Source organism: Dendrobates tinctorius, unplaced genomic scaffold, assembly GCF_039654945.1.
Source record: "Dendrobates tinctorius isolate UK_male_01 unplaced genomic scaffold, ASM3965494v1 ptg000003l, whole genome shotgun sequence".
In the NCBI taxonomy this organism is placed as follows: Eukaryota; Metazoa; Chordata; class Amphibia; order Anura; family Dendrobatidae; genus Dendrobates; species Dendrobates tinctorius.
Genome location: NW_027361671.1, coordinates 88,472,054 through 88,490,506, shown reverse-complemented (window position 1 = coordinate 88,490,506; position 18,453 = coordinate 88,472,054). Strand labels below are relative to the sequence as shown.

The 18,453-nt window shown below is 41.7% G+C and overlaps 1 protein-coding gene across 2 annotated transcripts in view; it reads left to right on the top strand.

Moving 5' to 3' along the window:
• The window catches only part of SRRM4 (serine/arginine repetitive matrix 4), a 255,499-nt gene that overhangs the window by 200,858 nt on the left and 36,188 nt on the right, over positions 1-18,453 (top strand). The gene's annotated exons all lie outside the window — the stretch shown is intronic.

Sequence of the window (18,453 nt, the reverse complement as noted above, 5' to 3'; positions counted from 1 at the left end):
ATAGATAGATAGATAATAGATAGTGTAAGGCAGTGGTAGCACCGTACACAGTGAAGAGGCAGTGACCCACAAAATTCAAACACAAAAGTTTTTTTTAATGTGTTGTCTTCACACATAAAAGTCCAAATTCACATAATTGCATATAATGTAGATAGATAGATAGAGAGCTAGATATGAGATAGATAAGAGATATATAGATAGATATGAGATACTTAGATAGATGGACAGACAGACAGACTGTTAAGCGCCGGATTCCTGCAGCTACACAACAGGAATCCAGAGGCTCACATGCTGCTCTGCAGCAAGTCATTCCTGAGGCTAAGTTCCTCTGCCGCTCCACTGAGCATGCTCACGAGACGATCTCCCTTTGGAGGTCGGGAGTCACGTGCTCTGGTCCTTCTCTAGATCTGATTGGTCCATCTCAGAGATCTGGAAGGTCCCGGCAGCGCACGGCTATATAAAGCCCGCATGACCGCTCGGCCATGCGCTAGTATAGACTCTTCTTGCTAGATGTGTGAATGGTGATGGATGGATGATTCTGGTGACTGACTTATTAAGATTCCCCTTCCTCTGATATTACGCATGTGGATAGGGAACTATAGAAAGAGTCAGCGACAGTCAGTGGCAAGCCATAGGTCACTGTGCACACCGCACCTCTACACTAGCATCCAGTGATGTCACGTCTCTCACGGCATGGCTGTGTCTGCCGCCGCGCTACATTCAGCAGCACTTACCGGCATCCGCAGTTGCGACGCCGCACGCACGGTATGTCTAGACGGACACCGTCCCCTGTCTTGGACCCTGTCCTGTGACCTGATACCGTGCGTGCAATTTCGCTGAGACCTGTGAGTCTAACAGGCTCGGTGTTTATGCCTATGTTTATGTTACAGCGCCTCTGTGAGTTAACAGAGTCCGCTCTGCGCACATCAGGTGACGTCGAACCCGTGCGCATTATACCGCCATATAGCATGTCTGCCATTGTCTAGCAGCGGTTTTAATACCTACTGCACGGTGGACCACGAGCGGCGAACGCACTTTACTATTTATTTAGTGTGTTCCGCCGTTCCTAACACAGACAGACAGATAGATAGATAGCTAGATAGATAGATATGAAATAGATAGATAATACATAGATAGATAGATAGATAGATAGAGAGATAGAGAGATAGATAGATAGATAGATAGATAGATAGATATGAGATAGATAGACAGACAGATAAATAGATAGATAGATAGATAGATAGATAGATAGATAGATAGATACAGTAGATAGATAGATTGATACATTTCTCCTAACTCCAACATAAACATTCATACTCATCTCGACCTAACTTTGTTTATTTCAACATGTATTGTAAGATGTTGGGCTGGGGCAAATTTTAAATAATGTGTATAGCAAGCTTCTACTCTACTACATTAATAGCATTTCCCAAATTATTATTATTTCTTGTAAGGCTCTATGAATTCCAGGGCCTTTATAGGTAACAACAGACTATACAGTGGGTACGGAGAATATTCAGACCCCTTTAAATTTTTCACTCTTTGTTTCATTGCAGCCATTTGGTAAATTCAAAAACGTTCATTTTTTTCTCATTAATGTACACTCTGCACCCCATCTTGACTGAAAAAAACAGAAATGTTAAAATGTTTGCAAATTTATAAAAAATTAAACTGAAAACTGAAATACCACATGGTCATATGTATTCAGACCCTTTGCTCAGTATTGAGTAGAAGCACCCTTTTGAGCTGGTACAGCCATGAGTCTTCTTGGGAATGATGCAATAAGTTTTTCACACCTGGATTTGGGGATCTTCTGCCATTCTTCCTTGCAGATCCTCTCCAGATCCATCAGGTTGGATGATGAACGTTGATGGACAGCCATTTTCAGATCTCTACGGGAAAGCTCAATGGGGTTTAGGTTAGGGCTCTGGCTGGGCCAGGCAAGAATGGTCACAGAGTTGTTCTAAAGCCACTTCTTTGTTATTTTAACTGTGTGCTTAGGGTCATTGTCTTTTTGGAAGGTGAACCTTCGGCCAAGTCTGAGGTCCAGAGCACTCTGGAAGTTGTTTTTATCCAGGATATCTCTGTACTTGGCCGCATTCATGTTTCCTTCAATGGCAACCAGTCAATATGTCCCTGCAGCTGAAAAACACCCCTATAACATGATGCTGCCACCACCATGTTTCACTGTTGGGATTGTATTGGGAAGGTGAATAGCAGTGCCTGGTTTTCTCCAAACATACCGCTTAGAATTATCACCAAAAAGTTCTATCATCGTCTCATCAGACAAGAAAATCTTATTTCTCATAGTCTGGGAGTCCTTCATGTGTATTTTTAGCAAACTCTGTGCAGGCTTTCATATGTCTGGCACTGAGGAGATGCTTCCATTGGGCTACTCTGCCATAAAGGCCTGACTGGTGGAGGGCTGCAGTGATAGTTGACTTTGTGCAACTTTCTCCCATCTCCCTACTGCATCTGTGGAGCTCAGCCACAGTGATCTTGGGGTTCTTCTTTACCTCTCTCATCAAGGCTCTTCTCCTGCGATTTCTCAGTTTGGCTGGACGGCCAGGTCTAGGAAGACTTCTGGTGGTCCCAAACTTCTTCCATTTAAGGATTATGGAGGCCACTGTGCTCTTAGGAACCTTGAATACTACATAAATTCTTTTGTAACCTTGGCCAGATGTGTGCTTTGCCACAATTCTGTCTCAGATCCTTCGCCAGTTCTTTTGACCTCATGATTGTCATTTTGTCTGACATGCACTGTGAGCTGTCTCATATAGACAGGTGTGTGCCTTTACAAATTATGTCCTATCAGTTTAATTTAACACAGCTGGACTCCAGCGAAGGAGTAGAACCATCTCATGGAGGATCACAAGGAAATGGACAGCATGTGACTTAAATATGAGTGTGTGAGGAAAGGGTCTGAATACTTAGGACCTTGTGATCTTTCAGTTTTTCTTTTTTAATAAATTTCTACATTTCTGTTTTTTTCAGTCAAGATGGGGTGCAGAGTGTACATTAATGAGAAAAAATGAACTTTTGATTTTACCAAATGGCTGCAATGAAACAAAGAGTGAAAAACTTAAAGGGGTCTGAACACTTTCCGTACCCACTGTATCAGTGGACAGCATTATAAAAACAAACTATATGTAACTGTATAATTTCTGTAAGTGCAATTAAACATGAATAGAACAGAGGGAGATAGGATCCTTGCAATGTACATACGAAGGAGAGAACCAGTAAAGACAGAAGGTGCTCATATGGTCGTGTAGTGCCAGAAGGCGTTACTGTAGGTTGTAGGCAGTACTGAATATGTAGGCTTTCAGGTTGGAGTAGCAAGATCCCGAGTATTGGTTAGGAACGCATGAGAGAAATCTAGGAGACCATTGTGTGATGTACAGACAAAAGGAGAATAAATAGCTCGATCTTGTGAGAATTAGATATTATATGTATGGTGTACAGTATATATGATGTATATCCACATGCATGAAGGGGACAGGTTATGGATGGCCTTGTAAGTTTGAATTCTCTAGGAAAAGGGTGGCAACAGATAACATTGGTAAAGGGGTAAGCAGAGGAGTAACACTGGAGTTTAGTGACGCTTATATAGTGGCAGTTATTTAGTTAGTTGTTAGTGGTTGTAACCATGGATACCTGAGCTACTGCATTGCCCTGCACATGGGGTAAGTGACATAGCCATTCAGAAGAACTATACATTTCCAGTTCTAAAATTATTATTGTTATTATTAATCATTTTTATTATTCCTACTACATATTGGGATAGAATCTTGGAGATGGGAATACCCCTTTAAAATGAAGGAGACAGCAGATCCCATAAAATGTTTGAGTTGGCTGTGGCATGAGCACTAAGATTTTGGCTATGCAGAGTGACAGGTTGTCCAGAAGCAGTGGACTTTTAGAACTGGGGCACTTGTAGAGCCATTTACTGTGATTGACAGGTCTGGTGGCGGGAGCAGAGTGAGACGGTGGAAAGGTAGCCATACTTCCTTTTGTTAGCAGGAGGACATTTTAGTTGCAGACTGCAGACTGTTGCTTACAGACTACATACTGGGAGTATGATGCAGACTACAGACTGATAAAAAAAGAAACCAATTTGAAATCCATTGCTGTATTATCAGGAACAGCAATATGTATAATTTAATTTATTGCTTGCACTTTTCATGTCAAGAATATAGTACAGATTATTAAATTTCTCGCAGTTTTATGTATGCTTCTATAAACGCACCATAAATAATGTAAAAGATATATGGAAGGCTCACAGACACCAGAAAGATAACTCCTAGGCCCAGTGTTAAGAAGACGTCTCGCAGCAACTAGAGACAATGTATGGTAGAGTACATCATCCATATAGCGGTGAATGCCGGCATCACGCAGGGTGATTTACCTGCTGAATAGTGTTATCTCTAGAATGACAGCAGCCTGGCTTGCTTGGCGAAACACATGTATATTCAACAGCCGAATGCAATAGTTTTCCTCTACTCCCCTCCAATGCTAAGCAGGACTCCAAAGCAGTTAGGGGTGATTTGAGAGATAAAAATAAATGACACTTTAAATGCCAGCGAGGGTTATCAATTTCCTTTTCCCTGATTAAATGAATTGCAGGCTGTGTCTATAAAAGAATTCCCCGGAGGGTAAATTTAGCTGGATGAAATACCAAGTGGCTTTCATTAGGTTTATTTCATTAAACACTATGTAACCATCAATGTCTTACATTGTGCACATTAAGCTTCTTTACTGGCAAATGTTTAGAAGGATGAAACCTTTATGTTCTTTCTGGAGTGTGTAACCTTCCTCCTGGGGTACACAACATGCAGAGCTAGTTTTTCTCATACTGTCTTTCCTACCCTTACATTCAATGTCACGGTGCCCTATTATAACACACAACTAATCTCAATTTACATTGGAGGAAACTTTCACCTTCACTGCTTGACATATCATGGAGACGTGTCCACCACCAATTCATACATAGGGCCATCCTTAAAGGGAATATATCACCAGGTTTATGCCACCTAATCCTAAAGCAGAAAAATATAGGGGCAATGATTCCTGCAATATGTCACTTACTGAGTTGCTTGTTTTTTTATGCACTAATTGTTTTATCAGCAGGAGATTATCACTAGAATGCTAGTAATCCGCTGCCATGAAGTCCTCCCTATTCATGAGCTCTGTATAACTCCGCCTCCACCACTGATTGACCGATTTCTGTGTGTACAGAAAGCCACCAATCAGTGGTGTGGGTGGAGTTCTAGAGAGTTAAGCATTCAGAACCAGTAGATCTGCAGCAGATAACATAGTCATTTTATCAAAACTGCAGTAAGCAGCCTAGTAAGTGATACATTGCTGGAATCAGGGTGTCTGCCCCTACATTATGCTGCTCTCAGACGGGGTAACAAAAACCTGGTGAGAGATTCCCTATAAAGCATCTAAACCCTTCCAGCATTGAGCAGAAACTTTTGTAATAGAAACTACTGTAGATTGAAGAGCCATATATTTTACTGTATTATGGAAACAAGAAAAGTCTCATAGAAACCAAATGGCATTTCAATTGAATAAAAAAAAAATCTGCATCTGTTGCCGAATTGGTTAAACTGCTTTCAACCCCAGCCTTGAGACTACAAGGGGAAAAAATTATGAGACTTTGATTCTTTTTTCTTACTATTCACATGTTTATTTCATCCATCAGAAAAGTAGAAATATCAATGTTTTATTCAGTAGGTAAAATCATGATATACATCAGCTCAATGCTACATCACAAATTCAAAATTAGGAAATGCGTATATTTTAATATAAAATTTTAATATAAAATCTTTTTTTTCTACACCTGTGTTGTCACCATGCAGAATACTAACAATTTTTCTATACATAATAAACACATTGAACACCATAAAATATGTAACAGGCGACTGCACAAAATTGTAGCATATGAGTTTGTAGAATTTTCAAAACCACTTTAATCATTCCGCCAAGAAATGACATTGTATCTAATGTTATCAACATAACTTCAGTCTAAAGAGTGAGGTATCGGATTATAACACTGAATGAGTGTGATATACTGTAGCTGCGGACTGCAGAACACAGGTTCTGATTACAGCAGTCTGTCATGTGTCTATTAGTATCATTGAAGCTTCAATGCAAAATCTGTAATAGAACTGCCCAACAACACGTGATTTCTAATATTCTGCCAAAATGGAGATTCTAGAATGCAAACATTGTTGACATGAATTTGTCATTTACCGTAACTGTCCCCTTTGGGCGTCACTTAATTAAAAAGGTTTTCCCATTTTAGACATTAGTGGCAATTGCACTAAATCCACTGACCCCTCTTCTGCCTAGCAGACAATGGCTGGGAGAGGTGGCCAAACTCATGCACCGCTGTCCCCATTCAGGCTGAGTTCACACGTGGCGTTTTTTCGTGTTTCCGTGGCGGTTTTAGCAACATGATTTTGCCGTGAAAACGCAAAAAATAAGCATCCCATGCATTCCTATGGGATTCCGCAATGCTGTGCTAATGCTGCGTTTTTTACCGCAGCGGAATCGCTTCGCGGTAAAAAACGCAGCATGCTCATTAATTTTGCGGAATCGCGGCGATCTCGCACCCATAGGAATGCATTGTTCTGCTTACTTTCCGCATGTGGCTGTGCACACCATGCGAAAAGTAAGCAGAACATTTACGGATGGTACCCACGGTCCGGAGGAGAGGAGACTGTCCTCCGGGCTTTGGGTACCATATCCCTGTAAAAAATAGAATTTAAAATAAAAAATATTGTTATTCTCACCTTCCGACGTGCCGCGCAGCCTTCCCGCCTCTCTCCACGCTGCCGATTCCAGTAAGCCTTTACGAGCGATGACGTCCGTTCTCGCGGGATCGCAAAGTCTCGCGGTCATTCACGCGGTGTCATCGCGAATGACCACGAGACGTCGTGATCCCGCGAGAACAGACGTCATCGCGGTAATTGTCGCAAAGGATTACTGGGACCGGGAGCGTGGAGAGAGGCGGGAAGGCTGCGCAGGACGTCGGAAGGTGAGAATAACAATATTTTTTTTATTATTATTTTTTACATTCTATCTTTTACTATTGAGGCCGCATAGGCGGCCTTAATAGTAAAAAGTTGGTCACACTCGTCAAACACTATGTTTGACGAGTGTGACCAACCTGTCAAACAGTTCCCCAAGCGATGCTCCAGATCACTTGGAAAACGCTAGCAATTCTGCAAGCTAATTACGCTTGCAAAATGCTAGTTTTTCCGCAGGAAAATCGCGGGAATTTAAAATGCGATTTTCCCGCGGAATGGAATTCCGGAATTCTCGCGGTAATTTCCGCAAGAGTTCCGCTACGTGTGAACCCAGCCTCAGTGGATCACTAAACAGCAAATGTAGAAAAGATGCGTATTTTGAAATCTTTTACATTTCTAAATATGATAAATATGTATATACAGTATACACATATATATCTTTGTCACCGGAGCTCAGCCATCTCCTCTATCTCTACCTTGCTTTGTATGTGTGGCTGTAATACAACTGACTGCAGCAGAAGCCTCCCTGCTGTTGCCTGTCCACAAAAGGATAATATATTGTTAAGTCATGCCCCCTAGCAAGGGAGGTAAAGCTTAAGTGAGCTAAAGCCAAAGTTGTTATATATCACAGGTAACCCTCAAACCCCTTAAAAAGGTTGCCCGGTCTAAATTGATGTCTGTAGTCACTCTGTGACTGCAGACTTAGGAACCTCCCACAATGCACGCACTGTGCACTGCTGGGATTCGTCGGTTTGTGAGCTGAAACCAGAGGGTATATATGAGTTATACATACTCCCGGAAAGAGCCCGTCTAGTGGGCATGTCCTATCTCCATACATACTATTCTCTCCATACTCTAGTGATTCAGCCATTCAATGGATGTGGCCAACTAGGGGGCATGGCCTCTATACAAGTGTATGGAAGTGAGACCAGGCCTACTAGCTGAGAGTATGAATAACTTATATATCCTCCGGTCCCAGCTCAGAAACTGGCGAATCCCGCAGCACACAGTGCATATGCTGGGGGGATTCATAAGTCTGCAGTCACTCTGTGTGACTTACCATATTTTTCAGACTATAAGACGCACTTTTTCCCCTAAAAAATAGTCTGTACTCAGGCTTACCGTGGGGTTGCGACAGTGGTGTAGCAGCGGAACCGGCAGTGGTAGAAGTATGACGATGCTGTGGCGATGCTGAGGCTCGCTGACAGCAGTGAGCGGTGCAGAGTGCACCTGAGCAGGGGCCCTTCTTCAGGATGCTGGCGGCAGAAATGTGGTGACGCCACAGCCCAGTGTCCATGGCGAGCAGAGCCGAGTGCATCACCGATTTCCCTGCGGCCATCTTCCTGAAGCTGAGGCGGCACGTGCGCAGATTGAGATCTTGGCGGCCATTTTCCTGAAGCCGAGGGCCGCCGAGATCTCAATCTGTGCACGGGCGGCCTTAGGAAGATGACCGTCGAGAAACCGGTGATGCACTCAGCTCTGCTCGCCGTGGACACCAGGCTGCGGCGTTGCCTCATTTCTGCCCCCGGCAACCTGAGGAAGGGACCCTGCTCTATGGTCTGCTTCACCTCCGACATCGGACCCCCATGACTACAGCATTGCCCCACTTCTGCCGCCATCGACATTCTGAGGAAGGGACCCTGCTCCATGCTCTGCCTCACTGCCGACACTGGACCGCAACATCGCACGCCGGGACTGCAGCATTGCCCCACTTCTGCCTCCGCCGGCTTCCTGAGGAAGGGACCATGCCTCCTGTGACTCCGCCCTACCACCATTGGCCCTCAGGTAAGATACCTTAAATTTGGACAATAAGACAGATACCCATCTTATAAAAATCTTTTTTCTGCTATTTTCCACCCCAAAATTTGGGTTGCGTCTTATGGTCCGGTATGTCTTATAGTCCGAAAAATACGGTATTAATTTGGACCAGATGACCACTTTAAGGTAGAAATACTTAATCCATATGCATGGTGCATATTTCCAGTTGGAAAAAGTCATTATTTGATATCTGCCACCCCAAGTTCCAAAATAATATTTATTTATTAATTATATTAAGCTCACATACCTAACAGTGTAAATAGAATGTAGAAACATGAGTCCCGTTTGTAATATGTCATCAGTTATTATAACAAAGTGACGCCTGTTGCTGCCAGTTCTTTAGAAATATCTCCATTCCATCTTGCTTTATGACAATCTCCCCCTTCTCCACAGATATTTATATCATGCCCAAACTATGTACAGGCAAAGGCTTGGTGTTACAATAATTTTTAAGTGAAACATATATTCCCTGGACATGTAAGACGCAGTACGTGTCACACTGATACCACAATATATGCATAGTTACGCTCAGCCTAAATTGCTATTTTAATCAAACTGTTCATGTGAAGAATTAATTAGATACATTAAGGACTGTTTAACATGCGGATCCAGTGTGCAAACTGTACCAAAAAATGTCACCTAGGAATTATTACCTTCCACGGCTAAATCAGATGCTATAACGATGCATACCTCATGTTATGTGAGGTTTACAGTTTGTATAACACTTGGTTTTCCCTGTTTTATCATCATAATTAATTGAAAGTAACTCACAAGGGTTATTCACATAAGATGCTAACAACATGATTTAGTGTATTCAGTTTCTTATAGGCACCTATCATATAGAACGTCTGGTCTGCAGGCTTCATGAAATAGATCTTTAGAAGATGAGATGAGTAATTCATTGGAAAATGTTAAGTATAACTGCAATTCATAGAAATAGCTGTTCATTCTGGGTTTAGCAGTCCAGTGGGTGGTCCTGTTGGCCATGTGTCTCAATTAAAAAGAAGGACGTGTCTGAAAGTTGATTTTTATCCCTCTTTTATCAATCCAAGCACCTATCCAAGCTTAACTTTCTTTTCAGTATATTGGGTATAACTGGCATTGTTCTAGAATATAGGTTAATAGCTAAACCAGTAGAATGTATGGATGATTCTCTATATTTTCTGCATGACTTGGGTTCAGGCAACAGTTATCTCTCCTGACTCCCCCATACACATGAACAGTCATTTGAGCCAAGAAGGAGAGTGGTGTAAGAAGATGTCAGTGGCTAATCCTCCCTGGATAACAAAAGGGCTTGGACTATTTAAACTGCCGGATTCTTCCGTTCTCCGTCATCGGTCATGGGGGGTGTTGGAGGTCCCATACACATTAAGTCTCTGGTCAGTCCCGCCAAAATTGTCATATTTGGACTAATTTAATCCAAAGTGTATTGTTTAGGTCGATATACATAGTGCACTAAATGATATTATAATGAAACAAATAGTATAAGCCCATATGTCTATGTACACCAATCGGGATGCTGCCATCCCCAAAAAACCTTCATCTGAAGGTCGCAACCTTCTGCAGTTACTAGGTAGGTTTTCATTATGTATTAATTGGTTTAAATATATTAAATTCAGTTATTGTCAATATTCAGAATGCCTGATTTTAAAGTCAACGAAGATGTGATATTAATAAAACATTAAATATGTAAGATGGTCTGTGCTTTTCACCCCCATCCAGCACTTAACAACTGAATTCATCCATCCTCGTGCGGTATGTCAGGGTAATGGGTCAGCTTAAAGGTAATGGATGATAATAAAGACGCACCATACCGGCATTCTGGGATTTATCGGCAAATTTACTGTAGGTGTTTTCTGCCCATCAGGGCCAATATCTTACTTCTATGTAACCTGCACATTAGATCTGCTCTGATTGGGTATGATGAAAATCTGGACTTTTATGAGTGCAGGCAGCTCACCATCTGTTGGGTTCCTTGGGAAATGGACAACTTTGTCTTAGCTGCAGAGTAACAAGGAATTCATCCGTATAATGACACAGTGTATAAAAAATATCATAGGTTCTAGTATGGACTACTGATAACGGCCACATTCCAACAAACTAGGATAATATATGTGATACAGCTGGAGTATTTCTATAAAGGCCAGGAAAAAAAAGTATTTCAAAAACTGCTTTTTACTGGATTTTTTTAGTTCTGGTATTTAGCGTGCCAAAACATTTTTTTTTATTTAGGAAATCCACCACTTATTGCCAAGGGCTGTTTCGTACAGAAAAACTTGCCCGAACAGATGGCTCTTTAAAGTCTGATTCATTTCTAATTACCTGCGGTTGGAAAACTCATTATCTGCCATTTCCCTCAAGCCAGATGAACCTCACTCAGGCCGAATACCTGAACATAGAGCTGCGCATTGTTTTATGGGGGGACATGTGGAATTGTGAGGAGTGAAGCAGTACTATGAATACTAATTGTAAGTCAGTCATATTTGTACTGCCACTGCTGAACAGTACGGTCCATCCCTGCCGCTCTTCCTGAGGGTTTTTAGTATATTAATCAGTTATCTGTCTACATTGGACACAATGAACTGAATTATGTCATTTGATCATACAATATTCCTTCCTCTGCCCTCCGCCAGAGATGAAAACAAGTAATAAATCAGGCATACTTATCATTGCATTCAAGGGACACTAAACTTGAAATATAAAGTGCATCCAGGGCCGTATATTCATATGGGAAGAATCACCGTTGATGCTGAGCAATAATTAAAGGAATCCATGCTACACAGCACTCCGTGCAATATGTAGATGCGTGAATATTGTGACACAAAAACTAATTGGGCTGTGTTCCAATCTCATTTAAGACCTTTCTTTAAAGGGGACCTGTCACCTTTGAAAACACTATTTACCTGCACATAAAGGGTTAATCTGCAGGCAAAATAATAGCATTACTTTGGTGATAATAATAGCATCATATTGCTGTCCGGCCATGTTACTGAAAGTGCAGCTTCTGGGAGAATATGAACTAATTTCCTCCCGGGAGCCGCCGGCGTTCAGTCATACAGGCGGTGCAGGACGAGATTACAGTCATCTCTCGCACTACCGTGAGTGGCGGCTGTAAGCACCTCCTATCACATTGATTGACAGATCGCTCTGCAGTGCATCTGTGTAAAGTGAGCTGACAAAGTATCAGGGCGTGCTTACAACGGCCACTCACAGTATAGAGATTGATGCGGTGAAGGATGACTGTAATCGATTCCTACGCTAATCCATATCCATATTTGATTTTAGCTCACAGATAATACAGACCCATCGATAAACAGTATATATGTCATTAGCTCTCTCAGTGTAAATGGACATCACAAATCTGATATCAGCCCAGTCTAAAGGTAACAATTAGATTAAAGTAGAAGGAACCATCAAATGGCAGGACCGGACAACTCTCTAATTCCCGCCAACACAGATAATTTCAGGTGAACGAAGGATTGGGCAGGGAAATCTCCTATCCTTTTGTTCTCCTGTCACCACAAGAGATGTCTGGCAGCGGATTTCTCCATTCTTCCCTTTGTAAACACATGAACACTTGAACATGCCGAATGATCATGAGTATGGGGGAGTCAGGAGAGTTAGCTGTCCACCATACGAGTATTTAGTCCACAGTTATCTAAGTTACATGAGCATCTTAAAGGTAACCGATCACCATGAAAATGGAGTTCAATCTGCAGGCTGCATGGTATAGAACAGGGGTGAGTTGAGAATCTTTATATATAGTTTTTAAGAAAAGATTTGGGATAACTTGGGTTTTATGCATTTAAACCTCTGGAATTTTGGTTCAGTGGGCGGTCCTATCAGTGACCGGCATCTATCGCTCTATGGACACTTATACAAAGAAAGCTGTCAGTCACTGATAGGACTGCCCACTGGACCAAAAATCTGAGAGTAGAGGGTCAAATGTTTAAATCACAGGTTATACTGAATATTTTCTGACACAACTATGTATCAATCTACTCAGTCCCCCCGCAATATAAGGCTGCGTGCCCACAATCAGGAATAGCAGCATTTTAGGCGCAGCACATTTGCACTGTGTTTAAAACGCTGCTTTCTACATTGGAAGCACAGTGGATGGGATTTATAGAAATCCGGTGCCTAATGTTCTTCTATTTACCACTCCGTAAACTCACCCACTGTGCGGGTTTGCGAGCCGCAGCATGTCATTTATGTGGGGATTTTGACCAATTGAGTGTCGTTACATGTGGTGAATCCGCATGTACTGATAAACAAGTGCGGCAAATAGAACGCAGCGATTTTTTTGCTACTGCGTCCAAAACATTCCTATTCCTGATCGTGGAGCCTACCATGATGTTTGCATTTTCATGGTGACAGGTTCCTTTTAAGAGGAATTCTTGCCTTTAAAGTTTATGGTCCCTTTAATAATTTAATATTGATAAAATCTTTCTCCAATTTATACTTGTCATGCATGTCGTATATTTATTTCAGATATGCAATTCGAAAACCCGTTTTTTCAATGATCGTACTCGTGAATGAATGCAAATCTAAAGTACCTGAAAGATGCTAAAGCCTGAAATTCTTTTTAGCTTTGTTGTATTCAATGTATCTAATGGATTTCTTGCACTAATTCATTTTAGTTTTGTTCAGATTACAGAGCAGTGCAATTGTAGATATCACATATCAGGTATCCAGCACATGATCTTTGTCCAGCACTCGTATTCCAGGAGTAGGCAGATGTCAGGGAGAGTGAATGTTTGTATTTGCTGACCTGTAATATGTAATGATGGAATTATGTTACCTTTTTCTTACACCTTACCTACTAAAGGAGGAGTTCCCGCTTGGTAAGTCGCTGATTCCTGACAGATGTTAGGGGTGTTTTTAGAGTGAGGCGCCTGCTAAATCTGGATTTACAGGGGAAATTAAAAACAAAGAATTCGATTAATGAACATTTCTGAAAATATCTGTATACTTTATTTTCTGCCTCTCTTTTGCTTCCTGCAAATGGGGCTCTTTTGCTTACTTCTTTCTTTCCATTCTATCTTTCTGTTTATTATTTTGCTTGTCCTTTTATTGTATCATATTTAGGCTCATTTTTACTCTTTTAGTAAATCTGGCTAAGGGGTTGTGTTTAATGTGTAGAACAGTGAAACAGCTGAACAAAAGGGTATAGTGGCATACACCAGGCCAAAATACATAATTTTTTGCTTCCGATTGACCTCATTTCCTTGGGACGCACTTGTTTCATATTTAGATTCATTTTCACGCTCTTTGTAAATCTAGCCGAGGAGTTGTGTTTAATGTGTAGAACAGTAAAACAGCTGAACAAGAGTGTAATGTAGTGATGAGCGAGTATACTCGTTGCTCAGGTTTTTCCGAGCGTGCTCGGGTGTCCTCCGAGTATTTTGGCGTGCTAGGAGATTTAGTTTCTGTCGACACAGCTGCATGATTTGTGGCTACTGCACATCCTGAATACATGTAGGAATTCCCTAACAAAAAGGCAATCCTCACATGTATTCAAGCTGTTCAGCAGCCACAAATCATGCAGCTGTGTCGACAGAAACTAAATCTCCTAGCATGCCAAAATACTCGGAGGACACCCGAGCATGCTCAGAAAAACCCGAGCAACGAGTATACTCGCTCATCACTAGTGTAATGGCATACACTAACCCAGCTAGGACAAAATACACCATTTTAGCGCTTGTTTCATCTGTCGGATGCATCGCAAAACCACAGTGGTAAGCAGTGTACAGATGTGCATGTCAAGCTCTCTAAGATAAATGAAAGAATACTGACAGAGAACTGCCACATATAGCAGCCAAGATGCTACCACCATGTAGCCAAATACCGTGCTACCATGCTGTTTGCCATGGTTTTCGAAATGATTATTCCGCAAACTTGTGCAGCTTTTATAGGATCACTCAGAGTAAAGACTTGTGGATCACGTGCCAAAGATCCCATTTTTAAGTGGATTATTTACAGCTGCGGCCTGCGGGTAATCTTTCAGGTAATATCTAAGGAACATATCAGCCATTAACTTTAGTTGTTACTGATAGAAGAAGTGATTTCAATTATAACTTTATATCACAAATATGTAGGAAATCCTCTTAAACATCATAGTGGCTCCAAAGATAAAACTTCACTTTCCAGGTACTCTGTAGAGTGTTGCCTGCTGCCCTCATGGTCGGAGTGTACATCAGTCGTACATTGTAATGCCCCAGCAGCGGACCCAAACAGAAGAGGGCCCTAATGCAAGAACAGTACAGTCCTGCTCATCGTTATTGGCACCCATGAAGATTAAGTACATAATGTGGAATATCACCTGAAAAAAATAAACCAAGTGAAACAGTTTTTTGGTATAGAGCACTTGTGTTAAATGCAAAAGAGCAAATGCTAAACAATAATTTAAAACAAAAAACAACGTAAGGGAGGTAAAAATAGAAAAACCTAAAACTTGCTGTGACACTGGTATTGGCACCCTTACCATTAAATTAGTATGAAAACACATTTTCACTCACCTGTGGTAAATGAAAAATAACAATCACCTGTGATTAATTGTCGGTGCCCATGTCACATGAATTAACCAATGAATGTTGACTTCAGTGTTTTAAAAAGCCACATGGTAGGCCCTGTTCCTTTGTCACAATGGTGAAGACAAAGGAGCTGACTGAGGACCTCAGAGCTGCTATTATTAGCAAACACAAGACTTACAAAGGGTATAAGGCCATGTCCAAAGACTTTGGTGTCCCAGTTTCAACATTCCGCAATGTTATTAAAAAGTTTGCCAAGCATGGCGCCGTCAAGACCTCCCTGGATGTGGGTGAAAGAGGAAAATTTACAAGAGATGTCTTTGAAGGTTGGTGCGAATGGTGAAAAAAACACTACATCAAAAATTCAAAGACCTGACGGCCAACTTGGAACAGTCTGGGATCATAGTTTCAACAAGTACCATACGCCGCACACTAAATCATTGCTGAAGGAAAGACATAAAATGGTGTTAGGCGTCGGGTTCCTGCCTCTGCACAGCAGGAATCCCAAGCCTTGCCATCTATGGTCTCCCATTCCTCTCCGGCTGCAGAGGAACCTGCTCAGCAAAGACGTCGTTCTCGGCGTCTTGCTCAGTCTACTACTGTTGGCTTAGCTACTGCTGCTAATCAGGGTTCAGCTATAGTAACCTGCAATAGCCAGCAGCTTCTTTCGGTCCACTGAGCATGCCCGTGGGAAGTGCTCTCATTGGAGGCCTGAGGTCACATGCTCAGGTCCTATTGCTGCTCCCATTGGACAACTAGGAAGGTCCCGGAAGGACGCTGCTATAAAAGAGTCGCATGGCCGCACGTCCATGCGCTAGTATAGACTCTTATGCTTATTTGTGTGTATGATGATGGATGCATGTATCTAACTCCCCTCCCTTGGATACGCATGTTGGTTAGGGATTCAGAGTTAGAATCAGCGCCAATGGTTGGCTATGCTCACGCCACTGTGCTCCTAGTACTCTGCACACACTAGCATTCAATGGTGTCACCCACTGTAGGGCACTATTGTACCACGGGTAGTGGCAGCTACTGCCTGTGCAGCGCCTTGCGCAACCTGTGCACTTATCTAGCCCGACCCTGGGCAATTAGAGGGATCTGCCTGAGCGGCTCTGTGCACACCTGCACGCTTATCTGGGATTATTATCCAAGATAGCACCACTGCAGTGGCGCCGAGCGCTAGTGGACTAAAAGGACTCTAATCCCATGTCCCTGGGACAGAGTCCTGTGCCCATATTCCAGCACTCATCTGGCCGAGCCCTGTGAGCTTAACAGACTTTAGCATTTACTCTGTGCGGCACCGCAGTTCTGTGAAGTAACAGAACTCGCTTCTGTACACACCGGGTGACACTAACCCACGTGTGTTCATTTATTGTCTGCCGTATAACCTCCTCCATTACCGAGCAGAATTTCTACATCTCTGCACAGTGGACCCCAGGCTGCGAATGCACCTCATTGTCATTTTTATTATTTGTTGCGTTCCGCCAGCCTAACAAAAGGAACTACTTATTTTTGGCAAAGAGTACCTTGACAAACCACAATCCTTCTGTGAAAATGTTCTGTGGACAGATAAACCAGAAATTGAGCTTTATTGCAATGCAAAGCAACAGTTTGTTTACAGAAGATACAATGAAGCTAATAAGTAAAAGAACACCCTACCAACGGTAAAGCATGGTAAAGGATCTATAATGCTGTGGGGTTGCTTTGCCGCAGCTGGTACTGAATGCCTTGACCATATAACAAGAATCATGAAATCAGAGAACTATCAAGAGATTTTAGGCAAAATGTCCTACCCAGTGTAAGAAAACTTGGTTTGAGACGAATATCATGGATCCTCCAGCAAGACAATAACTCAAACGCACACATTCAAAAGTACGCAATAATGGTTGACAAAGAAAAAATGGACTCTTTTAAAATGGTCATCAATGAGTCCTGACCTCTATCCCATGGAAAATTTTTGGGATGAGCTGAAATCTGCCATTGGGAAAAAGAACCCTGGAAAAGGGAAGGTTAGAGGGCACTCCAGAATAAGTCAAGGGGATCTATGACAACACACAATATGGACAAGAATCAATTATAGAAAAAAAGCAGTGTGTATAGGAGTCATGATCACCCAAAGATAACAAACAAATAATGGCAATATATAAAATATAAATTTTATTTTACAAAAAAACACACCGATTTGAACAAACAGCTATAAAAACCAATAAAAAGCCTAGAAAAAGGCCAAAATGTCACCACAAAGAGTCCATATAAGGACCCTTATGAGCACACTAACGCCAAGCTGGCTGTCAATAGAGGTCTAAAAATGTGAACATAAACATGCATGCAGATGATAAAGACCAATCTGATAATCATTGGGAAAAAGAACCCTGCAAACATTGAAGAACTTGAGCAAACAGCAAAGAAAGAGTGGGAGAAAATACCATCTGAGAAGTGAAAGAAGCTTATCGATGGCTACAAGAAATGGATGGAGGCTGTTATCAATGCCAAAGGGTGCGCAACCAAGTATTAATTAGGGGTGCACTTATTAATGCACATGCTTGGTTATTCTGTTTCTTCTTTGAAATTGCAACATATAAGTTGCAAAATAATGTTTTATGGTTGTACTACTCTGAACCACTAATTAAAAAATCCTGAGGATATAACTTTGGTACATTTCCATTTATTTCTGAAGATATTGTACAGTCTATGAAAAAATGAAGGGGTGCCAATAATGGTGAGCAGCACTGTATACGTGCAGATTGCAGTGCAATAGTTCTATGTATGAGAACAGCTGCTTGCTGCTTTGGAGATGGTAGTGGGCCGCCTATTCTCTCGGGACCCTGATATCTGATATAGCTGCCCCTGTATAACCCATAAACAAAGTAAATAGTTTAGGAATTATTCAGTAACAAACAGCTGAGCTGTATCATGAGTGCAGGCATGTGGGTGGACATGCTGTCAATTTTGTTCTGATAGCACTGTATTCACAGTGTGTAATCAATAATCAGACCGGTCATCATTCTTGCTCTATGTTCATTGGTCTAATAATTAGTCTCTAGTTGCAATTAGATTATTATAATCACATT